Raw genomic sequence first — 27,338 nt, 5'->3', positions numbered from 1 at the left:
GTGAGAAGCATTTTAAGGACTTAAGTGTTAATAAAGCCCATGTTACAGACGGAATTCCGTCAGAACTACTGATATCCTAAGGACAGCTTGCCGTAACAAAACTGTTCCACCTGGTGTACTAGGTCTGTGAGAATAGTGGAATAACCTCAGATTTTAAGAAGAACATAATAACGCCAATTATAAAGGAAGCAGGTACAGATAAGCGCGAATATTACCCAACTATCGGTTTTCTAAATTTTGTTTGCAAAGTAATAACACTAGTAATATACCAAAGAATGGAGAAACGCAAAAGGTAACGTCAGGGAAGATCAGTTTGGGTGCCGAAGAAATGTAGGGACATGCGAGTCATTAGTGACCATAGCACTTACCTCAGTAGATAGATTAAGGAAAGGCTAACCTAGGTTTATAGATTTCGTAGATTTGGAGAAATCTTTTGACAGTGTCGACTGGCATACGGTGTCTCACATTTTGAAGGTAGCGGGGCTAAAACACAAGGTTCTAAAGATTATATACAGCTTGCACAGATACCAGACGGAACACAGGAGCCAAGGGGCGTGAAAGGAATAAACGAACGCAGTGTTTAAGAAGTGCCTGAGAGAGTTTTGTTGCCTGTCCTTGATGTTATTTAACTTGCAAACTGTTCAAGCAGTAAAGGAAAACAAAGAAATATTTTGAGAAGAAATTAAAATTGAAAAAGAAGAAATAAAAATTTGGCAGTTAGACAGTGACTTTCTGATTCCGTCAGGAACAGCAGAGGACTTAAAGAGCTGTGTCATGGGATGGAAAGTGTTCTGAAAGGAGGGTATAAGATGAAGACCATAAAAAGCAAAAGGGTGATGTGATGCAGTTGGATTAGATAAAGCAGTGCAGAGGGAGTTAGATTAGGAAACGACACAACAAAAGCAAAAAATGAATTTTTGCCAATTCGGTAGTGAAATAAATTGTGATGACCGAAGGGAATAGGCTATTGACAAGAAACGCATTTCTGAAATGAGAAATTTGTCAAGGTCGAAAAGAAATTTAAGTGTTACGAAGTCTGATCTGATGATATTTGTCTGGAGTGTAGGAGTGCATCGAAGTGGACCGTAAACAATCCAGACAACAAGAGAACAGAAACTTTTGAAATGTGTGCTACAGAAGAACTCTAGAGATTACATTGGTAAATTAGGTAACCAATGAAGAGATAATGAGGAAAGTTGAGGCGAACTGAAATTAGTTATATACCTTGAAGGAAGGAAGGGATTGGCTGGTAGGACGGTTAATCAGGCATCAAGGATCAGCATGTCAGTGTTGGAAGAAAAGGTGAGCGGTAAAAGTGCAAGAAGGAGACAAAAAGTGAGTACTGTAAGCGGTTCAAGAGAATATAGGTTGCACTAGTTACTCGGAAGTAGAAAAGTTTGCATAGCACAGTGTTGCATGAAGACATACAACATACCATTCTTTGGACTGAAGATGAAAATAGAAACAGCTGTAGGAATCTTCCTTAATTCGTTAGGAACTGAATAGACGCCGCCCATGACTTACTCCAGCGTTTTCTCGTGGCTGACTCTGAAGAAGTCAGCTGGTGACACCTAGTGCTGGTAACTCAATGTGAGGGAAGCTCGATGGAATAATTGGAAATTAGTAATCACTTTCAATTTCTACAGGCGTATTTTACGACGAAATAAATCTCGGGTGAACAGCCTGGTATGATTGTGCATAGGAAACAATTCTCGGCAAACGACCACGTTGCCATCTACAAGTGCGCTGATTGCACACTCATAGCAGGCTGTTTACCCGATATTTATTTCGTCAGTAATCACCTCATAAATCAGTTCTGTGGGTATAAGTGAGTCATGTGCTGTCTGGCCGGTAGAATTTTTTTACTTGCAGTGCGCTGCCGGAGGGAAGTACAAGGGAATTCAGTGGACTGTTCTTAGCTATCAGTCATTCTATATCATATAAATAAAGAAGTCGACGATTTGGAATGTGCATCGTTTGGACATATCAGCTTCTAAAAGGCAGTCATGACTCATGAATTGGACAATTTACAATAATATGGTTTTGCAAATAAAATTATATTATAGTAGTTAGTGTCCCTCATTAACACGTACGACAAACCATTTACCTTTTACCAATTATAGCCAAATCTCATCTGGTTGGTGAAATATGAAACCCATGTACAGTAAAATTAAGGAGACAAACTTGACTGCAATAGTGATTAAAGACTAATTTTCTTTCTCATCAAGCTATATTAATAAAGTATTTACTATAAACCTTGAATCTTAAATTACAAAGCAATCAGTAACTTTAAAGTAAGTTGAATGAAATAGGTATACCAGTAATTATTCTGCACATTGCCTTTTATACTTTCTTTTAACCAATTTTATAAAGATATCTGTTATGTTACGGGAACAAAGTTGCTGCCGCTTAGCATCCAGTTTTCCAGCTCAGATTCATAATTTTGCATATAATATTCTAATATGTGTCGTTCATAGAAGTAAACTCAGTTTTATCAAATTAGGAAAAGCAGTCCTGTTACAGTAAGTGTTACATTGTCGCGAAGCATTACATTGTCGTGTGAATGTCATTTGAATCATAGAACTTACAATATAGTTTACTTTGATAGTCATTTCCGATAATTTGTAAGGAATTATGTATCTTTAAATCGAGGTAGGCTATTTATCCAGTAGCTTCGAGTAAGACATCCATGTTATCGTGGTACCACGTATAAGTCTAAACCATGGGAACCACATCTAAGATGTATAACTCCGAAAGGAATGGAATTTCCCGGGGGGGGGGGGGGGGGGGGGGGCTGGCTGATGTACTGTTTTGTAACAACTGTACCTATTTTCATTTCAATTTTCTTTAATGTAACATGAAAATTTGCACATATTCTTTTAATTCGAGTAGAAGACGGGAGGACATCAACATCTAATCCACATGGATACTCTGCAAATCAGTGCCTGGCAGAGGGTTCACCGAATCACCTTCACATTAATTCTCCATTACTCAATTCTCGCTGAGCGTGCTGAGAAAACGAACGCCTACATATTCCGTTCCGAGCTCTGGTTTCCCTCATTTTATTGTGAAGATCGTTTCTCCCTATCTTGGTCACCGTCAGCAAAATGTTTTAATATTATCAGTAGAAAGTTTGGTGATCATAATTTCTTGAGAAGATTCCACTGCAACGAGAAATGGCTTTGTTTCAGTGATGTTCACCCAAACTCCTATATCATGCCGGGACACTAGCTCCACTATTTCTTGATAATACAAAACGCGCTACTCTACTTTAAAGATTTCCGATGTAGTGCGTTACTCCTGTCAGGTATGGGTCCCACACGCGTAGCAGCACTCCAAAAGAGAACGGATAAGCATATAGTAGGTAGTCTCTTTAGTAGATCTGATGCATCTTCCGCCAGTAAGTCGCAATCTTGGGTTCGCCTTCCCCACAACGTTCCCCATGAGTCCCGTAATTGTAGTTCGTAGATATTCCGTTGAATTTAGGGCCTTCAGATTTGATTGATCGTGTAACCGAAGTTTAACGGATTCCTTTTAGCACTCATGTGGATGACGTCACACATTTCATTATTTAGGGTCAGTTGTCGATTTTAGCACCACACAGATTTCTTTTCTAACTTGATTGCAGTTTGTTTCATCTTCTGATGACTTTACTAGGTAAGAAACGATAGCATCACCTGTAAACAACCTAAGACGGCTACTCAGATTGGCTCCTAAATACTTTATATACAGAAGTATCAGAAGAGCGCCTGTAACACTACTTTGGGAACGCTAGAAGTCACCTGTGCTTTACTCCACGACTTTCCGTCAGTTACTACGAATTGTGACCTCTGTGACACGAAATTACGAATCCAGTCACATATCAGAGACGATATTCCATAATCCATCGTATTACAAGCTGCGTGTGAGATAATCAAAAGCTTACTGTATATCTAGAAAGACGGAATCAATTTCAAATACATTGTCAATAGCACTTAACACTTAGTGTGAGTATAGAGCTAGTTGCATTTCTCAAGAATGATGTGTTCGAAATGCGAGTTGATTGTGTGTCAAGTGACCGTTTTCTAAAAGGTAAATCATAATGTTCTAATACAATATATGTTCAAAATCTTTCTGCAGATCGACGTTAACGATATTTTTCTGCAATTTCGTAAATTACTCCTATTGCCTGTAATTTAGTGGATTACTCCTATTGCCTTTCTTGAATATTCGTGTAACCTGTGCAACTTTCCAGTCTTTGGATAAAGATCTTCCTCCGAGCGAGCGGTTGTACTTGATTGATAAGTAGGGAGCTGTTGCACCAGCATACTCTGAAAGAAACCTGCCGAAAGATGTGGCCAGCCTGTTCTAGGAGCTTCAGTCTGGCACCCACCGACCGCTACGGTCGCAGGTTTGATTCCTGCCTCGGGCATGGATGTATGTGATGTCCTTAGGTTAGTTTGGTTTAAGTAATTCTAAGCTCTAGGGAACTAACGACCTCAGTTGTTAAGTCCCACAGTGCTCACAGCCATTTGAAAGGAACCTAACACGGATACAGTGTGGACAGGAAGACTTCCTTTTATGAATGGATTTAAGTTGTTTCACTACCCCTAGGTTACCTACGTCTAAGGTACTCACGTTAGAAGCTGTTCATGATTCTAATCCTGAAATATTTCCTTCGTCTTCTTTTGTGAAGGCATTTCGGAACGCTGTTTTTAGTAACTCTGCTTAAGCAGCGCTGCCATCGGCAGTATTTCCATTGCTATCGCGCAGAGAAAGCATTGATTGTGTCTCACCGCTAGCATAGTTTACATACGATGATATTCTCTTAGGATTTTCAGCCAGGCTTCGATACCAAGCCTTGTTTTTGGAACCATTATAGGCATCTAGCAATGAAACCCGGACTTGAGCTTCTGTAAAAGATCACCAATATTAAGGCTTTTAGGTCCGTTTAAATTTGGCATGATTTTTTCGTGCTGTCTGCCACAGTGTGTTGAGCCGTTTTGTGTAGCGAGGGGAATCAACTTACTTAATTTACTTGGCATAAAGCTCTGAATAGCACACGACACTAATTTAAGCCACATCTTGTCTACACTTCCACTGTTAATTTCAAAGGAGTGGAGACTTCCTCTTAGGAAGGTGTCAAAAGTATTTGTATCCGCTTCTTTTAATTGGTATATTTTTAGTTTGATTTTGAAGGCATCAGATGTTTCGTTATCCAGTCTCTACAGGATAATCCTGTATTGACAAATCCCTGTATCCTTTTTGAAGCTCGTTACTAGCTCATTTTTTTTTCTACTGAGAGGTCAGCTGTACCTTCACAAACGTTTACTATTCGAGTAGGCTCATGACCTACCTTCTTGAAACTATTTTCGGGATAGCCGTTTAGCTCAATTTTGGATGATGTTTCAAGCGTACTTCGGGATTTAAACATGTATTTTCACTAACACGTAGAGGTTAAATTAAATTCATCACCAATTATAATTGTATGTGTCGGATCCGTTTTTCAAATTAGACTCAAGTTTTCTTTGAAGCTTGTAGGAATTGTATCGTCTGAGTTGGGGGTTCGGTAAAATAATGCAATTCTTATTTTATTCCAGTTGCAAGAATAACCCCTGCCCATACTAAGTAACAGGGATTCATAATTTTGCACAGGGACTATCTACTTCCATTTCTACCACAACAAACACGCCACCGCCAATTATATTTAGCCTATCCATACTGAACGTATTTCGCAAAAAATTCGGCTGAACTTATATCCGGCTTTGGCCAGCTTTCTGTGCCTATAACGATTTGAGAAACAGTGACTTGTATTATCCCTTAGACTGGTATATTCTCACCACAGCGACGACAATTTACAACTGTTATACTGATGGCTCCTAGAAATACGATCTTCTGTGTTCGACCTGCTCACTTCGAAAAGGCTTTTCTGTGTTTCCCTAGATCATCTAACCTAAAATACCGCCCAGTCCACGCCACACAGCCCCTGCTACCCATTTGGCCACCTCCTTCATGTAATGGACTCTTGATTTCTTTAGCGAAACCCGAAACCCCATCCTACTGCGCAAAACTACCTTTTACAGATATTTGATCTCTCGTGGAAAAGTTCGAGTCAAAGTGCACTAAAATGCCTGGGTGACGGGAACACCATTTAAAAACTATAAATTGTCAATGACTACAACTGCGTCGCTATCGTAGAAGACAATAACTACTATCATCTTTGAGAAGTTGAAAGAAACGGAGTAATGAGAAGTAGGTCCATAGGTGAATTTACCGGAACTCTGGTGCATTGTCTAAAACGATTGACGTATTTCACTTATTTGATTTCATTCGATTGTATACCTTTGCACAAAGTTATTATATAACTACAAGAGTGAACTTTAGTAAATTCTCTATCTCACGTCGCTGTTGCTAGTGAGAGAGGTGAACAATACACGTCTGCCGAAACCGAAGATTACTCCCATCATAACGTTAAATTTTTACGTTTTTATTATTTCAGCTCCAAATGGCTCTGAGCACTATGGGACTTAAAATCTGAGGTCATCAGTCCCCTAGAACTTAGAACTACTTAAACCTAAGTAATCTAAGGACACCACAGACATCCATGCCCGAGGCAGGATTCGAATCTGCGACCGTAGCAGTCGCGCGGTTCCGGACTGAAGCGCCTAGAACAGCTCTGCCACCGCGGCCGGCATGATTTCAACTACTCGATACGTTGTGCTAACTATATGAAGGTAAAGCTTTCCTCAGCGTGAAGGTCTATTTCAATAAGGCACTGATTTATTAAACGTGGTTCTCTTCCAATTCTTTAATTTTTGCTCTTACGCAGCCACTCATGGTAGCAGCGACGGAGATTTACTGGTGTTCCACGTACATATATCTATTTAAGCTCGTACAAGGATTCTGCAGGTCACGGTACTTGTACTAGGGTTACAGCTCACGACAACGCATGAGAGAGAGTCGCAGGTCTCATATCTTTCATGTAAGGAACTGTTTCTAATACATCTCTATTTACACGAAGCGGCTGTGCAAGATAAGTTGCTTTAACTACTTAATATAGTAATTATAATCAGGCAATTTTCAAGAAAAATTGCTCTAGTGAGTATTATTCCATGTCTGTTGAGTATAAAAATACAATAAGAATCTTATTAAAAATGTCAAAAATGAAAGAAAAGAAACGAATTTACGTTGAATTACAGCAAGTTTTCATTTCTTTTCCTATATTCTCCTCAAACAAAGAAGAGGTATATCATACTGTAGGCGTTTTCAGAGCACACTATGAGAGACAAATTATTGGAAAGTTGTTGAAATAATTGAAACTAATCATACTACTAAATTTGGGTCAACTGTGACATTCGTATTACCGTGCTAGAAACACAAAGCTTTGACTACTGAGGTGATTTTATGATATTTCTTCCTTGTAGGGAATAAATTCAGCGATTTTATGAAGTGGAACACTATACACCACAAAGGTTGAAGTAAGCCGTAGAAGAATATAAATAATAAACCTTTCGCCTGTAATGTGGAACACACTCTCACAGACGAGTCTAGGAAATTGTAGTCTAAAGTCCCCATTCGTTTCACAGAACAAGGATGGTCCGAAAATCGGAATGTCATGAGGAAATCAATCTAAAAGTTTACCTTTGGCTAGATATTCATTCGGCTTTAGCAATAAAGACAGAAAAGGACAATTTCAACGCACAAGACGCAGTATTTTCACATTTCTCGAAAGCAAAACAAAAGCATGGCCAATTTTAAAGCTGAGTAGTATTTACTTTCTCGTTACCAAGGAAATATTTAATGCGTGTGATGACGTTGTCATATATTTCATTAACAGATTACTAGCAACATAAAAATTGGTTCGAATAATTATGTTGCCTTCTTCTTGCCATCGACTGTATTAGCTAGATATATTCTACCCATTATTCTGGATTCTCGCAGCAGTGAGTATGAGGGTATGACGATTCATGACCATTGATGTATTCACCTTTCGACCTTTTGGCAGGTAATACCTACCTAAATGTCTGAAAGAACGGACACTTAGAATGATCGACAGCAGTACTAACTTGTATAGTCACCAATATAGGGTTCAGTTGTACACGGATGTAAACAGTGTGACATACGAAATGTTTTGCTCGATACGGGAAGGTTGCAAGCATAGATGAAGTGGTTAAGAGGACCGCTAGAGATAATTGGGAACTCCGGGCTCGAATCCTGGTATTGTGAAAATTTTCGTATGTCGCTAATCGGTAATATATCCATACATAATACGTCCGATTCCGAGATTTACTAAATTCGTACGGCAGTCGATTGCGAGTAAAGTCTATCACACAAGTAAGGAGACCACGTTGTCATTTTGGGAATGGTGTTCTTTTTGTAGTATTTTTCATATATGCATCTCACTGACAGAAGAGAATGTACGATTGAGCTTTGGATACATTGGACGTAACAAAACCCATAGCAAACCCAGACGGTTCAAAATATACAATATCAACCGCTGCAGTAAACATAGCTCCACAAACGAGCTCTTTGGGAAATGATTGCAACAACATGATTTCTAGCCTCTAATGAGTACAATAAAATACATTGTCTTACGTAAAAAAATGTATTTCAAACGAAAAATTTAAATTACGTCCACTTCTAATTGGGCCCCGATGCATCACGAATTACGTGGTTTGTAGTAGAAGCATGATGGGGCCCCAAAACACTTCTCTGCGCATATAAGACAATACCAAACTCGCGGCGATGCTCCAAGATGGAGAGCTAGAGCACGACCTTTATCTTGGCCTGGACGATCACTTAAACTCAATTCTTGGAATTTTGATGGCTCAAAAAGCACTCCTGAAGGCCTGGAACAGTCATTTGTATAGACTTGTCAAGTTATACTAGATGGCCGGGGGTTGTTTGAAAATATTTTTAACTCGCTTCCGGACAGATCGGCAATTCTTCTCTTTTTGAGTAGTCACTTTTATGACTGTCTAACGTGTTCCGCCTCGAATTCTCTTCACCCCACAGTAGCCGATATCAGAACACTTGTACTATATTCCAGTCCCTTGCGCTTGTCATTTTGTATCACATGTTCTTTTCTTCGTCGATACTGCTGAAAAACTCCTTATTACTTACCTTATCAGTGAACCGAATTTTTTCATCCTTCTACAGAGCACCATTTTAAATATTTCCATTCTATTCTGTTCGGTTTTTCCCCCAGTCCATATGCACTATGTTATCAAAACTATCCGGACACCTGGCTGAAAATGATATACAAGTTCGTAGGGCCCTCCATGGGTAATGCTGTAATTCAGTATGGCTTCCACTCTCACAGACATACGTTGAATAAAGTGCTGGAAGGTTTCTTGGGGAATCGCAGCTCATTCTCCACGGAGTGCTGCCCCGAGGAGAGGTATTGATGAAGGTCTGTGAGCACTGGCGCGAAGTCAGTGTTTCAAAACATCCCAAAGGTGTTCTATGGGATTCAGGTCAGGTCTCTGTGCACGCCAGTCTATTACAGGGATGTTACTTTCACGTACCCACTCCGCCACAGGCCGTGCATTATGAACAGGTACTCAATCGTGTTGAAAGATGCAATTACTCTTCGATAGTGAAATCGAAATGACGTGTGGCTAGGGCCGCCCGTCGGTTGGACCGTTCGCCTGGTGCAAGCCTTTCGAGTTGACGCCATTTCGGCTACTTGCGTGTCGATGGGGATGAAATGATGAGGACAACATGACATCAGTCCCTGAGCGGAGAAAATCTCCGACAGCCGGGTATAGAACTCGGACCGTTAGGTATAAGTTTCCATCGCGCTGACCAATGAGTTACCAGAGTCGTACTCTTCAACAGTGGGAAGCTATAAGGTGCTTGGAACATCAATGTAGGCTTGTGCTGTGATAATACAACAAGGGGTGCATGCCCCCTTCATGAAAGACACGTCACACTAACACCACCACCTCCGAATGTTACTGGTGGCACTACAAAAGCTGGTAGATGACTTTTACTGGTCATTCGCCATACCCACACCCTACCATCGCATAATTTGTACCGTGATTCGTCACTCCACACAACGTTTCTCCACTGTTCGATCATCAAATGTTTAAGCTCCTTACACTAAGTGAGGCATCATTCTCAATTTCCCAGAGTGATGTGTGGCTTAAGAGCAGCCGCTGGACCATGAAATACAAGTTTTCTCATCTCTGGCCTAATTTTAATAGTGCATGTAGTGGATCCTTATGCAGTTTGGAATTCCTGTGTGATGGTCTGGATAGATGTCTGCCTATTACACGTTACGACCCTCTTCAACTGTCGGCAGTCTCTGTCAGTCGACAGGCAAGGCCTGCCTGTACACTTCTGTGCTGTACGTGTCCCTTCACGTTTCCACTTAACTATCACATCGGAAACAGTGGACTCAGGTATGCTTAGGACTGTGAAAATCTTGCGTATAGACGCATGACAGGAATGACACCCAATCACCTGACCACGTTCGAAGTCTGTGAGTTCCGCGGAACACCCCATTCTATTCTCTCACGATACCTAATGACTACTGAGGTCGCTGATATGGAGTACATAGCAGTAGGTGGCTGCACAATGCACCTAATATGGAAACCGTTTGTTTTTGGGGGTGACCGAATGACTTTGATCACATACTGTATCCTGTTCTGCTGTATTCATCTTTTGTTATAGCTTTACTTTGTGCTGAAGTTTTTACTTCTGACGTTAAACCTGCAACCATTTCGTTTTACCTTCCTTGTACTTTCTATCGATATCTAATTAAGTGAATTTTTTTGGAGTATTACTTTCTTATTTAGAACAGTCCGCACGTCTTTCTCTGATTCTGTGTAAAATTGGTCCAGCAGCTTGTTGGCAGGTTTCTGGAATTATGTGGCATTATATATGTACACACAGGTCAAGTAATTCGCGCTAATTACGAGCCGAAGTTTTGCGTACGCGGTCATGGTGCCCAGTAGCGACTCAGATGGTTCTCCTAGGATTTACATCAGGCGAATTTTGCAACCGAGACATCAACATGAGTTCATTATAATGTTCTTCAAACTACTGTAGCAAACACACTGGCTCTGAGACGCGGGCAGTTATATTGCTAAAGACATTATCGCCATCGGGGAATACATCAAGCATGAAGGGATGCAGATGGTTCGCAGCTGTCAGCGTGTCTTCGGTTACTACCACATGCTCCATGCAGGCGCTAGAGATTGTTTCCAACAGCATAAAACTGAACCCACCAGCCAGCGTCCGTGGTGCACCGCCGTTTGACAGGATGATAGCGTTTCTGGAGACGACCATCAACCTAGTGCAGCAAAAATGTGATTCGCCGGAAGAGCCGATTGGTTAGACGATCGAATCCCGTTGGTTCTGTGCCCACTGCAGTTGTAATTGACAGTGTCGTTGGGTCAACATGTGAACACGTAGGGATGATCTGCTGCGGAGGTCCATGTTGAGCAATATACTATGAACAATGTGCTCCAAAACACCTGTGCGTGCACTAGCATTGTGCTCCTTCATCCATTCTACTTTCTCGAAGCGTCGTGGAGTCAAACTATTAGGTTCTAGTGGTCGTTTCACTTTCCTTCTACCTCTTTGCGCAGATGTTCACGATAGTATCCAGTGAACGTTCGACTAGCTTCATCGTTTTCAAGATACTCATTCATAGGTCTGCGTACTAGTTATCAATAATCTGCCCTTCTTCAGGGGCACTTACTTCAATTTGCAGCCCATTTCTTCGCTAGGGAGTTCCCCCGTTCATGTCTGCTCCGTGTTTGTTACCGCATCTCATGCTCGCTGCGTCACCAGGCGGCTTCCAACCTCGCAGTGGGCAATGGTAACACTGTTTTGACTGTTCACTGTGTCATAGACTGGATTTACCTGTTCAGATTATATGACGACGCTGTGTATAATGTATGTCTTTCTTCACCAATTTTGCGGAAAATCTCTTCTTTCCTTACCTCATCGGTCCATCTAATTATGAATATTCTTCTGTAGCACCACATCTCAAACGCTTCGATTGTCTCCTATTCCGGTATTATTACTGTCCATGATTCTCTACCGTACAATGCTGTTCTCCCAACGCCCATTCTCACTTTTATTCTTCAACGTAACGCCTATGATTCACACCAATAGGCCACTCTTTGTCAGGAATGCCCACAACGCCATTGATAGTCAGCCTTTTGTGTCCTCCTTGCTTCGTCCGTCACCGTTCATTTTTCTTCCACCTTACTTAAATTCCTAATTTCATCTGCTTCAGATCAACAATTTTGACATTAAGATTCTCTATATTCTCATCTCTCCTACCTCACATAATTTTTTCATTTTCCTTTTTACCCTCAAACCATATCTTATACTCATGACGTTATTGTTTTCATTAAAAAAATTCTGCAATTCCCTTCACTTTCTCGGAGAATAGTAATGTCATTAGCGAATCTTGTAACTGATATCCTTCCACCCTGAATTTTAATCCTACACTAGCACCTTTCCTTCATTTCCACAATTATTTCTACTATGTCTAGATTGAACAATAGCGGTGCCACAATGCATCTCTCTTACATAGTTCTTAATCGGAGCACATCGTTCTTGGTTGTCGTACATACTGCGTATCGCCCGTCTTTTCCCGTAGCTTTCTCCGAATTCTCTCAGAATTTCGAACATCTCGGCCCATTTAACACTGACGAAAGCTAAGGTGACGAGAGTACGTTTAAATTTTCCGTCTTGTCAGGACTGCCTCTCTGGTGGCTTAAACTTTCCTTCTCGAAATCTAACAGATCGCCAATTTTCTTTTCCAGCCTTCTGTACATTATTCTTGTGATCAGCTTAGAAGTCTGAGATAATAAACTGATTGTGCTATAGTTTACGCATTTACCTTTCCCTTGTAACTTCCGAATTATGTGGGTGATAATTTTGCGAAGTCTCATGGTACGTCGTCTGCCTCGTAGATTCTACTCACCTAGTATAGTCCTTTAGTTGCCATTTTCCCCCACGATTTTACAATTCCGATAGTGCGTTATCTACACCTATCAATGCTGTATCCTATTCTGGAGTCTCTTTCTCACCATGAGGTAATGCGGCTGGTATCTTCCTATGGCTCATGGTACTTTCCAGATAAACCAACTCGCTTAGGGATTTTCTAATAATTTACTTGTATTTCCTCTTTATATCTAAAATTATTCCTGAACTCAAAGAATTTTCCCATCTTATATAGTACAGACATGTCCTGTGCACCTACAAAATTGCTTTTATTTGTGTGAGTTTATTTGGTTCTAAGAATGGAGGCATTTATTTTTTTGCGTTTCTAGGATGGTTAATAGTGTACACTGAGGACTGTTCACGTCATGTGAAAGCAAGACATAATGTATCACGCGAAACGAGTTTCACGTAAAAGGCCTATTCGTCCTTACATTCCTTTCTTTCTTTTTGATTCTGTGTTCTCTCATTTCATTTACCTCTTACTACCGATTAGGCTTTAACGTTGACGTTGTTGACATGCTTCGTAACGTTACAGCATTTGGCTACCATAAACACAATTCTACGTTTTGCTACACGCGGTATCATAGCGACGTCACGCTTGCGTTAAAAGGAAACACAAACAATGTGAATTGTGCACAACATGCACTGTTGAAAACTCAAGAAGTTTTACAATTTAGTGCGGTTATTAGTTGTGTATATTACGCTGAATCTGCATTAATAACTTGAGCTTGTCGAAGACAGAAACTTCTCGACTTCAAAAATAAGAAGGAAATAAATGTTGAGCAACGTCTGATGAGGAGGATCAAAGTTGTTTTAGCTACAGTCTCTGGAGGTTTATCCCATTGGACACAAGGTACGAAAAACATTTTAATACAAAAACAGTTCGATTTAAAATTCTATGTATTGAAAGAAAGTATAGGTTTACAAATGATTATCGAGAGAAAAATTTCTATTCTGTACGTATGGAATTGGAGGATACAGAAAGTTCCATATTTCAGTAATCACATGAGGCCTTTTGCAACAGCCTTAAAGATTCCGTTAATCTCTGAATGAGGGTAATCTCTAAATATAGAAAAATGTAGGTTACTGCAGACGGGAAGGTAACCAATTCCGAAGCTTCGAATACGGCAATAGTGGAGTACTTCTTAACACAGGGCAATTAAATATCTGAAAAGCAATAGAAATGCAACGACAACATGACAGAGTACATTAGAGCAGCAGGGAAAGCTAGTAGTCGAATATTTTTCATAAGAGGAATTATTGGGAAATATAGTTCATTTGCAAGCGAGACCACGTATGGAACACTACTGTGACCCTTTCATGAGTCAATTCTGGTTTCGCATTACAGAGCGCAGGTTGTGCTAAGGGGGCCAAGATGAATTTGTGTTAGTTATACCAAAACACACAACTTAACTCCACGTAACAAATGCCCAGTTTTCTCTTTAAAACAACAAGCATCAATTCACAGCTGAGGGCCCAAGTAACTTATCTAAATAAGTTTAAATAATTGCTTCTAAAACACCAGGATTTAGAGAAATGGCTAAAGGCCTTACTTAATTAAAACTGCAATATCTTCTCGGCTGAAGGCCGAAGTAATACTTTAGACCAGCCAAGGAAATTCTTTAAAAGCCAAGCATTTACAAATTTCGGCTAAAAGCCATATTAAGGGCAATTCAAATTAACTATTGGACTGAAAGCCCAATAAAAGTTTTTCAACGGAATAACAGAGAGGCTTTAAGGATTAACATTTACACAGTACAAAAGGAAAACATGTTAACAAAACATGAAGTATCTTGTCTGCTGAAGACCCAAACAATTACTCAAAAGTAATTAAAGAGAGCCTTAAGATAAAAATTTACAGAACACGGCTGAAGGAAGTTTCAATAATTTAAGATAATTAAAGAGAAGTCTTACAGACAAGGTTAGACATATTAAAGCCACAGAGTCTGAAATAAACGTGGCTGAAGGTCTAAATACAGAGCAACAAGAATTTTAAATGAAACAAGGGTGAACGTCAATCTTAAAATAGTTAACATGAAGTTCGGCGGAAGGCCATATACTGAACATAAAACAGACAACATTAATACACGGTGGAAGGCCTGGCATAGCACCAGCGACCAAATAAAATGACAGTCAGAAACAACAAACAGTGGTGCACAGGAGTGTTCCAAGGGTCGACCTGGGGAGGAAACTCTAAGCACAATTTAGGTGAGTCAGGCAGCCAAGCGTAACGCTAAACAATTGGGTGGCAACACGACCTACAGACGGCAGAAGAACCAACCAACAGCCTAATCAATTCCCATCCACCCGACACACTCGCTGCTCTGTTTCAACCGACCGACTGACTACTCCATTACGCAGACAGTATTCGTCTGCTCAGTGGAAATCACAGAAGATACAGACGGTTCCATGTAAACACATTTTCACAAGAACTCGAATAATCATAAAATCAATCATTGTGAAACAACAAGGATGAATCCATTCGGCAGACAGAGAATTTCCATAAGCGGTCAGCGAAAAAATACACGTCGTCCGATTAGACGTACGACCGAACGACCAATCCAGGTCGATGCCAGTTCGTAATTTGGAGACACGGTGACCTTGGCACACTGGCCCGGACCCATCCACGAAGAGGTTACTATTATCCACTGGCCACGATATCGTTGCACAAGGAAGGAAGTGACGAGGTCCAGAAACACGTCACTCGATGAGACGACCAACCGAACGACCATCCAATGACCATCGTTTTCCAGTCTCCTTCCGTCGAACAGTTTTGTTTGTCGCCAGTGGTCGGCAAGCACTGGCTGTCCGCACCTCAGTGGCGCTCCGTGTCCGACTGCTGCGTTCCGACCCAACTCCAGACACACGACGACCCGCAAATATTAGCGGTCGCTCCAGAGATTGTACGACAGTGCACCTACCGACAAACGGTGCTGCTACTCACGGGCAATCAAACCAGGAATCTAGTGACGCCAGTAAATCGAATTAAAAGAGAACGCAAGGCGACAGAACAACAAAATCAAGATGGTGAGCAATAAACGGCATTACCTCGAGCCATTCAAGGCTCAATGAGTACTGCCGAGGTACTGGGATCCTCACAGGTCAGGTTAAAGGAAATTATCGAAATTGCTGAGCGGCATGCTATTGTTATGTTCAGGTCCGATCAGAAGAGAATTTGCATGAGCTCAAGGGTAAAACCATGGAGCGAATACGAAATTTTTGGTGGAACACTATACAAAAAATTTAGAGAACTGGAATTTGAAGCCGACTGCAAAATGACACTACCGCCGTCATCGTACCTTTCACACAAGGACTTCAAGATACGAGAAATTAGGGCTTCTATCCAGGAACAAGGCAGTCATGTCTTCCCCGCTCTATTTGCAATTGGAAGTAAAATGAGTAGCTGTGATACAAAGTACTCTCCGCAAAGGACAATATGATGGCTTGTGGACCATATATGTAGATGTAGATGTGTTATGTTTCTGGTCTAGTTTGACCTCTGAGGTTACATACATGCAAGGGCTGATGCTTGCCTATTTGCAGGGTCAATGACATCAGAAATATGCCGGGACATTCAAAATATGTAAGACACCGCTAGTATCAAATATGAAAGTGCAAGGTGGTGGGAAATTTAAAATAAATTTAAAAAGTCCAAGGTGGCAGTATCAGACCAGTGGCATTTTGTCCGCCTTTCTCTTGGGGATACATTTCAAAAGAAAATGCACACACACTGAAAGAATCGTAACACCGAAGAGTAACGTAGAGTACAGAAATTTCAGAAGTACATTTGTCTAGGTAACGAATTTAAGTGACTAACACAACAAGATCACAGGTTAATGTACGCGCGAGATAAACCATTGCAAATGTGAAATGCTGGTACATTAATTAGCAGCATAACCACCAGATTGTTTAATGAAAGCATGCAAACGTGCCTGCATTGTGTTATACAGATGTCGGATATCAGTTTGTGGGATTGAGTTGCATGCATGTTGCACTTGCTGGGTCAACACAGGGACGGCTAATGATGTTTGTAGATGACATGGAAGTTGTTGGCCGATGATGTCCCATATGTGCTTGAAAGGAGACAGATCTGGTGATAGAGCCTTCCAACACAACGTACCACCGCTCTGTACAGGATATTGGTTCATAGCTGTGGGGTTATCCTGTTGGAAAATACCCTTTGGCATGCTTTTCATGTGTTACAAGAAGTCGAATCACCAATCGACATACCTATTTGAAGTAGGGGTGCATGAGGCAACCACGGGAGCGCTCCTGCGTTCATACGAAAATATACCGCAGACCATAATTCCAGGTATAGATCCAGTGTGTCCAGCAGACAGGTTGGTTTAGGCCCTCAGTGACAACTAGGTAGAATCAACTTTTCTTCAGAAAGCACAACAGACTGCCAGCCTGCCCTCTAATGAGCTTTCGCTTGACAGCACTGAAGTCGTTTGGGGTCTGTGGAATGCACGCTACAGGTTACCTGGCTCCACGTTAACCATGAAGTACCCTATTTATAATAGTTTGTTGTGTTACTGTGGTGCCAACTGCTGCTCACATTGCTTCTCCAGAGCCATACGCCGAGCACGATGGCCCTCTCTCTCGGTAGGGTATCCGTGTGGAGCCCAGTCTTGTGAGCGTACATTCTCCTGACCACTGTTGCCAGCAATGTCGTGCAGTGCCTACATTCCTGCGAAGGCTTTCTGCAGCGTCGCAGAGGTAACATCCCGCATCTTGTAGACCTGTTTCATGGTGTCAATCAGACTCAGAGAGGTGTCGATAATGGCGCCTTATTGCCTTAAAGGCATACATGACTAACATCAACTCGACTTGTTCATTTAAATTTGGAATAGTGCATTGCAAGAGAATAGTTTGATAACTTGAATATCAAGTGATGCCTTGCTAGTGAGTGAGAGTTGTAAATTATCAGCTAGCCTTTTGAGCAGAGAATTTGTTGTACCAATTTACGGAGCAATAAATAATCTTCTGTTATGAGTGGACGGAGGTACTTTCACCTGGTTTCAACAAATGGTGAAGATGATCAGCGTTTAAGCGGCTTGTATACTGCACCTGCTGAATGCCTGTTGCACACGTCCTTTCTCTAAATTTCGTTGCTCTGCTTCTAGTCAGTTGTATTAATGTGTGTCTACTATATTTCAATATGTGTGCTGCCCTGGATTAGCCAAACGGTCTGAGGCGCTGCAGTCATGGTCTGTGCGGCTGGTCCCGGCGGAGGTTCGAGTCCTCCCTCGGGCATGGGTTTGTGTGTCTTTGTCATTAGGATAATTTAGGTTACGTGACGTGTAAGCTTAGGGACTGATGACCTTAGCAATTAAGACTCATAAGATTTCACACACATTTCAACGTTTTTTAATATGTGGGACCCGCTAGAGGAAATGTCTCTAACTGGACTTCCACAGTTTCAGGTGTAAGAGACAGAACATATGCTGTCAAATCACAGGCAGTTGATATCTTTACTGAAGAAGCAAGCAGCACCGCTGCCGGTACCTGCTCCAAAATTTCTTCAATACCACACCTATGACGAAGAATGGACGCACTATAGGGCGCAATTAGAGCCACAATTTCCTTGCCTAGAAGTTAATACTTGTCGATTGATATGCTTATTTTTGGTCCACCGTTGGCATCGAAGTGTATCGCCGCTGTGTTAAATTCTGTGGTGGAATTGTTCCTGAGAAATTCTAGTAATACGACATTGTGAAACTGCTAGACAAATAATTTAACAGCAGCAGCCTGCTTAAACAGTGAAACAGTGGATAGCGGAAATCAGAGTGCTCACCAGACACAGCAAGTTAAGTGTTGGTTTTGAATTAATTATATTGATGGTAATATTACACTTTCTCAGTACACGGAATGTATCCGACTCACACACTGGTGCTTGTTTTTCTCTGCTAAATAAAGAAACATGCGCCAGACTGGGTAGCCCACCGCTACAAAAGTCTACTTTTATTTTGTCGGCATTCAATGGACTACAAAATTCCAGTAGTTGTCAGGCAAAGTGTACTAGAAACTTTCCAATGAGTGACAAAGTGTGTTTCTTTACACGTATTCAATTCTAAAATCAGTAAAATCGTGTTTTTCTTAGATTTATTTGATTCGATTAGATTGTGTATTCACAATAGTGTTTTACTAACCAGTGTTTCCGTGCCTCACAGTAGGGCTTCATACGTATGCAATAAGAACAAGGAACTCTTTGAACCAGGTGTGGGAAGGACAAAATACGTTGATGCTTCTGTCAATGAGAAAGGCAATGCACAGCCGCGATTTTTTCGTGGAGGAAGTCTCCCCCTTGCAAAGTGAGGAAGTTGCTTAGGAATAGCGATACAATGACGCTATCCTTCTTCTCAATTGGCATGACCTTCGTTCATTCTCAAGAGCCGTTCAGGAGGTTTACGTTAAATGAGTACTTCATTGCACAAGTAAGTCAACAAAGTGGTGAATTTTTTTCCTCTTCCACATTCGGAGGAATTGGAGCACGGACCGTAATAGGGCAGCTGCATTTCAAAAACAGATTTGCGAAAGGCATATGTACAGTTCACGCTCTACGAACGGTCCCAGAAATACTTTTTGATAAATCTCATCTACAATTTTTCCAATTTTTAAGACTACTACTTGCAAGCGCTTTATCCCTTGTAATTTTTCAACAGTTCTAGGAAGAGTTAACATCAAAAGTTCCTTATCCTACCAACTATTCTGACGATATTGTAGTCGTGAATCGTACACTTAGGGAAAATTTTTCAAATGTAGATTGCTGAAATCAGGTTCGTTCTCCAGCTGGTTTAAAGTGCAACAATGATAAATCTTCCTCCGTCCAAGAATAGTTGTAATATTTAGGTCACGCAATTAGTGCAGAGGGATACACCCAACTAAGTCCCACTTAGCTGCGATTAGCAGTCTGACGGTGCAATCTAACATGAAGGAGCTCCAGTTACTCATGTTAAAGCTCACGTAGCTCAAAGAAGAAGCTCGCCTATTATATTACCGCTGCGCGAAATGCTGCAGCTCTTAATAAGGTGGCACGGAAAAATGTTCTTTTGTATGGTCCAAAGAACGACAGAATGCATTTAAACAACTGAAAGAGACGTTCTTCAGATGTAGAAATTGGATTCACCTTGACGCAAATAAGCCTGTCGTATCGTATTAGCTGTGTGGTCAACAAGTAATGGGACCGGACCAGCGCACTCCCATCAAACTGATTCTTTTGACAGACCTTCTGCTTTTTCCGCGATAGCTCTTAACAAAGCGCAGTGTATCTACAGGCAGCTTGAAAGTTCTATTTCCTGACAAATCATCGACCACTGACGGCCTTCTAAATCCTGCCAAGCATGTCGTACCCTAGACAGTGCGGAAATTGCAACGTTGGGCTTTGATATTGTCTAACTATCAGTATGAGTTGTCGTACAGGGCCACCGACGAACACTCAAATGCAGAGATGATTATTCGTTAACCGACCGGTAACGACACAGCGTTTGATTCGTCTGATGAATCATATTTCCAAGTCGACTTTAAGGATTATGAAAGTCTTCAAGCTGTCGCTTGCTTTAATCCTAAATATGTCTCCGAGTGCTGCTAAATGTTATTGTCTTTACATACAGAAAAGTATTATGTCTTCAATAACCATCAAACCAAGAACTACACTGAGCCGCGGTGAAAATTGCTGTATGGAAGAGCGCGCCGCAGCGCGTAGTGTGTAGAAGCCGCCCTCCATTTCTGGCGGTGGCGCCACTGTGGCAGTCCCAGCTTTGGTGTCTCCCTCTGGTAGGAAAGAGGAAAGGTTGCCTGTTCACGTGCGTTTAAGGGGCGCTATGAGCTCGCGAGTTGGTCAGTCTGGGTGACTCTGGAGTCATTATGGGGTCAGTCTCTCGTCCCCAGCTTGCTAGCCTGTCTCTAGTGCGAATTTGTGAGGCAGTTAGTGTCTGTCTGTCGTCCGGAATGTTATTATGTCTTTTGTTCGAATCAGTCTTTAAAGCCAGATAAATGAGAGTTTTTCCACTCCGCCAATAAGAGAACTTAGCGACTGGTTGCCCGGTCGGAACTTAGTTCCCCATCTGAGTCTGCGCGTTAGGCCGCCAGTCTGCTCGAGTTTGCTCAAGCAATGGTCACTGGCGGTTGGATCGATCGGTTTGTCGGTCGCGCACTTAGACACAAGATGACATGTCCGTTTTGAGCGTGGGCGCATATGCGGTCGCCACGTGAGCCCGGTGGGCCGTGCCGCATAGCGAGGCGAGTGGCTTCGCGGTCGACACGTGAGCAGCAGGAGTTGAGCCACGACACCAGTCTGGCCGGTGTGAGCTGCGACGCCTTGGTGTAATTGGTTCTCCGAGTGCTTCTGGGCCCCTTCAATTACCATCTTGTGGAGACTGGCTCGGTCCTTTCCTGGTGCAGGGATGTCGTTTTGTCAGTGGGAGTGTTTCCGCTGAGTTGTTGGGTCCGAGCCAGTATTTCCACCGCCGTGTGTCTGGAAGTGTGTGGGAGACGCGCCAGCCGTGCAGTCGTGACGGAGCAGCAGTCGCAGACGGACTAGCGGGCAGTCGGTCGGTTGGTGCAGACCAGGAAAGACGGGAGATTGGCGCTCCTTCCTGCGTCCGGTTCGGGACAGCGATTTGGTCGGAGGGGGGTGCTTAGAAGTTAAGTGATTGGAGATACGTTGTTTCATTTACTTACTAAATTCAACTTGTCTTGGTCAGTCTCTCGTTCCCAGGTTGCTCGTCTGTCTCTCGTCCTCATTTGTTAGGCAGTTAGGTGTCTGTCTGTCTGTCTGTCAGCCGTACGTTAGTAGCTGCCTCTATCGTGTTTGTCGGATTCGGTGTGTTAACGAATTTATTGTGTGGAATGTAACGTCCGAATTCCTGAAATATGTTTTTATCTTGCCTATCATCTTGAGAGGCGGTATATGTGTACTGTAGAGCATATTAACGCGTTTGGCCAACCTTATATGATTTTATATTTGATTGCGTTTCATGGGCTTTTATTTAAATGGTCATTTTAGTATATAAAGTTTCCACCCTTCCAACGTAAGACTTCTCTTAGAAGTTAAAATCAATTTGCACCTTCGGTGGCCAGTTAATCTTCTAATTTTAGTGTTTTGTACCATCTCCATCACTGCTATGGGGTGCATAGTTTGTGTACTTGTGTGAATTGTTAAAATGTTTACTTTAAGGTAATGTGGTGTGTTGCAGATTTGCACCTGTGTAGTCTTTCAGAGACTGTATTGAGCGGTCGTGACTACGGCCGTGTCAAAAGGGAGCTCCAAGGTTCTGCGTCCGAAAGCTCATACACTTAAAAATTTGTTTCTTTCTGCCTCTAAATAAATTGTAACTTGATATGTAGAGAGTGATTTCTGCTTACAACTTTAAATCTGTTTCAAAAAAAAATCTCTTTGGAATAAAATCCCCATTTGTTAAAAGCAATTTCATTTTGATTTGATCAGTTACTCCCTGGCAACTAATTCCACGCTCACATAGTGTGATTAAATATGTTAATGTTCTTGATGAACCGATAGTAAATAAAGTAAATTCTTAACAAAAAGTTTTGAAAGTTAATTCACGGTGCATACCCCCTTATTTTATTGTTTATGAAATTAGTCAATTTAATCAAGGCACATTTGTTTCCTGTGCCAGCAGTCACTTTCAAAATTCAAATTAATAATCAAATTAACTAATTTAATAAGTTTTAACATTGAATTGCAGGTTCATCCATGTAGTACCACAAAAATATTAAAAACGGTGAAAAGTTGAGGGTGTAACCCCTTAGCTGCGGAGAATTCTTCCTGGATGTATGGCCGTGGTCCATTGAACTCTTCATACCCTGACGTTTCGTCCAAAGTTACGTTGGACATCTTCGGAGGAGCTCTTGGTTGGGCTGAGTCTTCCCAGTCGGCACAACCAGGAGCACCTCTGAAGATGTCTGAAATGCTCTGGCTAACCCTCAAGACAGGACAGATAGAATAAACCGTGGAAAGGGGCCAAAATAAGGGGCTGTCAGTTACAGTGGTGATAGAATAAACCGTGGAAAGGGGCCAAACTAAGGGGCTGTCAGTTACAGTGGTGGTTGTTAGTGTTTAACGTCTCGTCGACAACGAGGTCATTAGAGACGAAGCGCAAGCTCGGGTTAGGGTAGGATTGGGAAGGAAATCGGCAGTGCCCTTTCAATGGAACCATCCCGGCATTTGCCTGAAACGATTTAGGGAAATCACGGAAAACCTAAATCAGGATGGCTGGAGACGGGATTGAACCGTCGTCCTTCCGAATGCGAGTCCAGTGTGCTAATGTGAGTTCCAGTCGAACATACGACTTTGTTATTTGATCGAACAATACAAGAGCCCAACAAGTAATGTAAACACACAGTTTTAATCTTTGAGACTTAATTATCTGCTGAAAGCCACTCTAATTTAAAAACGGCTGAAAGCCAATAACTTAAATCGAAAGCATAATCAGGAATTTAAAAAGCAAGCCTTATCTCAAAACAGTACTATAGTTAAGCTAGTAAACAAGTTACATTCTAATCGGCTGAAAGCCGAAGACTTAAAAATGCAAAACATTATTTTTTTAAATACAAAACTACTTATGTGTAACAGTTCTTTAATGTAGGCTGAAGGCCTTTACAACAAAGAACTGAAACCCAGACTGGCTGAAGACCGAAGACTTAAAAATTCAAAAAAAATTTAAAATTGCAAAGGGCTTACGTGAAACACGACTTTAAACTAGGCTGAAGGCATAAAGAGTAAAACAACTCTAATTTAAAACACAAAACCGGCTAGAAGCCAAACAAGTACCAACAACTAGAACAAATCTGAAAAAGAAAATTGGGCAGTACACCCAAGGGCGCTCAGATGTTCGAGGGTTGGCCTCGAATTCAACCACTAATGCTCGCTTAGGTGAGTCAGGCAGTCGGCCCAATGAATTTCACTTTGCTGGGAACCCAACCGACAGACAGTAAACAGATCAGTGATGAAGATCAGTTCCACTCCACACTTGCACCAAAACTCAAACGATGATAACAGCGTCACAGACAACTCATAAGCGGTGGACAACCCAAATACACGTCGTCCTATCAGTCGACCGACCAAACGGCCAAGCAAGGTCGTTGCCACTCAAACGTTTGTATCGGCAATCGCTGGACGAGTGATGGCTATCCTGTCCTTCCTCTCCACTCCACGCCAACCGACCAGTTCAGAGCCAGTACGCCGACAACCATTAAATAACTGGTCAGTTAAACCACATAAACTACGCACAGTTTCACAAACACTAGCACGAAGAACTAGACAACGCTAACGGCAGAGACTGAGAGAAACGCGGACGAATCACGAGATGGCACACACAGCCAATCCATAAGCGATCGCCGAACAAATACACGTCTTCCTGTAAGACGACCAACCGATGATCAACGAAGACCGTCCCCAGCCATGTGTGCCTGCAACGGTTGGGCGAGTCATGGTTATCCGAACCTCACTGCCTCTCCTACCCGATCGAATTTCTGCCGCGTTCCAACGGTCCGACTTCGAGGTACGAACTCCACTGCTGGCGCGTTCCAACTGACTTCATTGCCCAGTCCGAACTGCACTGCTGGCCCGTCTCCAACTCACTTCCAAGTCCGAACTAACTCACACAACGACCGGGAAGTAATAGCACTCCAGCAAAGATAATACGGCAGGGCCGATATCGATAAGCGCTGCTGCTTCCGCTCAAGGGGAGGCAAGGAAGCAAATAATGCAACCACTAATTGAAAATTAGGATAACGAGGCGCCAGTACGGTAAAAAAAAGTAAAATAAGAAATGGCACCAAGACGATCCACGTACGGCTCAATGTCTAACGTAGTTTTGGATAAAACGTCAGGGTTAGAAGAGTTCCCTGAACCACGGCCATACAACCCGGAAGAATTCTCCACAGCTGAAACATCCGGTCGTGAAAGCCTTAATTGTATTGGTAACCTTCTAGATTTACAATGAGCTGATAAATCTTACAAAAAAATGACGAAGATAGATCAGAAAGGGGATGGAACCTGATTGGAAAAGCATTCATTGGTGTGAGAAACTGAACAAATCCTTCAAGTTAATCCCTGTTGTAACGAATGGTTTTGTTTACATGAATTCACTGTGACACCCAATTCGATTCAGATGTAATCATCTACGATCTAGTACACCGTAAAGTTTGGTTCACAAGAGAACAGGCAACTGTGAATATCATTTAACAATCCTATACGGTAAACTAATGCTTTGCCCTTTCACCTAGATTCAGGCGGCATTCTATGGGTCAGGAGCGCCGCGCTGCGGCAGCTATAACGCTCTGTCACTTCCACAGGAAATTTCCGAATTAGGCGGACTGGTGTTCTGATTATTAGAACTCGGAAATCTTCCCTATCATAGCCCTGAAATCCCAGGAGATTTCAGTGTGAGGTACACCCGTTCGTTCGTCTGGTCAAACCAATCTGACTCACTGTCCCTCTTAAATGGCTTCCTCCACCCACCTCCCGCCAACTGTCGACTTTCGCGACGATCTTTCTCCTGGCCCATGCAAGGTGTTTTGCCATCCGGTGACCTCCTGCTCCGACCCAAAGTTGGAAGAAGGTAGTGCCACGGCCCGAAGTTCCTCTTTAGGTACAGACCACAGAGGGCTGCTTCCCTGAATCACTCGCGCAGCCAGGAAAGCTGAACACCGTATCCATGGCTTGCAATCCTTCTTTCTCCCTGTTCTTCGTCGCCTGCACTACAGCACTTCTGGTACAAGTTCTCTACAGGCTGCAAGTGCAATTATATGAATCTCCTCATATAAAAAGTCATAAACCAGACATACATGTGGTACTGGGGAACACCGGGATCTTGATCTGAAATACGAATTAACTGGACTGACAGTGTTGTCGAGGCGTGTCACCTCTCAAGGCTTCAGGATTTTCTCCTCAAATTTTGGCGTGCTTTCGAATCAGGAGCTTCTGAAGCAGCTCTTCAGGCCTTTTGTAATACGTGCGACACTGGTGACAACACCGTTCGAAAGAAATTTCTAACCCAGTGGCGCGACACTACTTTTCGCTCCTTCCTCATCGTCACGTGTTTAGCTATTGCCCACATGGAATGACGATGCATTGGTTGTGATTTGTCAATACTTACAGCGGGTAATTCAGCCTTTATTTCACCAATGTCACTGGAGCATAATTTGCACAAGACAAGTCACCATCCATTATCATACTTGGCAGGGCATGGGCGCTCAAATTTAAACAAATGAACGCTCGATGCAGATTCCCTGCAGTCGGCTCGGCCGCCACAGTTCCTTGAGCATCACATCCCTTCCGACAGTGGAAGTGTATTTATATCGATATCGCTGGTGCATTCTGGAACACGAGAATTTTTTTTCTTGTTTTGGTGGTTGAAATCACATACAGAGGCAATGTTCCTCCCACGCACAGGACCAGTCAGTTTATCTGTCCATCTACTGCTCTACTGCGGGAAGTCGACACCAGAATGTTATACGGCCATATAAAGTCCACCATCTTACATTACCTGGGGCTGCCACGGAAATAATTCATTCTGTCAGGTCATACAATGTTTTAGCCGCAGGATGAAGTCTTTTACGAAGTCTTTGGCATGCAACAGCATCTACGTCTCTGGATTCTGGCATACAACCTGCGTCTTGTTGTTCGGCTGGCATTCCTTGATGCCCACGCGGCGGATACCAGAGTGCTGGCATGGAGGTACCATCAACCACAGTTGCCCAAACTCCCTTCTCCATTGCGTTATCATTCAGTCCTACACTCCTCCCTTCACCCCCCCTCCCCCCGCCCACACACACTCACACACCGTCGTCACATTCAACGGCCTTGTATGACGGCAGTAGGTGGCGAATGTGACATCGTACAGAGATCGAGTTGCTAAACCACAGATGGCAACTCGAATCAATACGAGAGACATTAGCTCCTGAGGACGACAACTCTTCATTAGTAATGTTGCTCTGCCATGCTGATGTCCATATAGGGTCGAGCTAGCAAGAGCTCAGACAGTTCACGACCTCATCTGAAGGACGAACGTGATAGCTATTGCCTCTAATGTTTATTTAAATGTGGAACATTGTGCTGCAAGAGATCAGTTTGGTAATGTGACGATCAAGTGGTGATTTGCTCGTTAATGAGAGTTGTAAATTATCAGGTAGTCCAGTGGCAATCAATGAACCCACAGTCGTGGTCAGCCGAAAGTAGGTTCACCAGGTCGCAAGAACTGGCGACGATGATCGTCATTTAAGCGGCTTGTATACTATTCCCGTTCACTGCCTGTCGCACGCGTCTTATTTCCTAGACTTTCTTCTTCTGTTCTTATTCAAATGCATTAGCTTCGATCTGTCGTATTTCAACATCTCTAAGCTGCCACAGGACATGTCTTTAACCG

This window comes from Schistocerca gregaria, chromosome 3, assembly GCF_023897955.1.
Source record: "Schistocerca gregaria isolate iqSchGreg1 chromosome 3, iqSchGreg1.2, whole genome shotgun sequence".
NCBI lineage: Eukaryota > Metazoa > Arthropoda > Insecta > Orthoptera > Acrididae > Schistocerca > Schistocerca gregaria.
The sequence above is the reverse complement of the archived record's forward strand: the minus strand, read 5'-3'. Positions refer to the sequence as shown.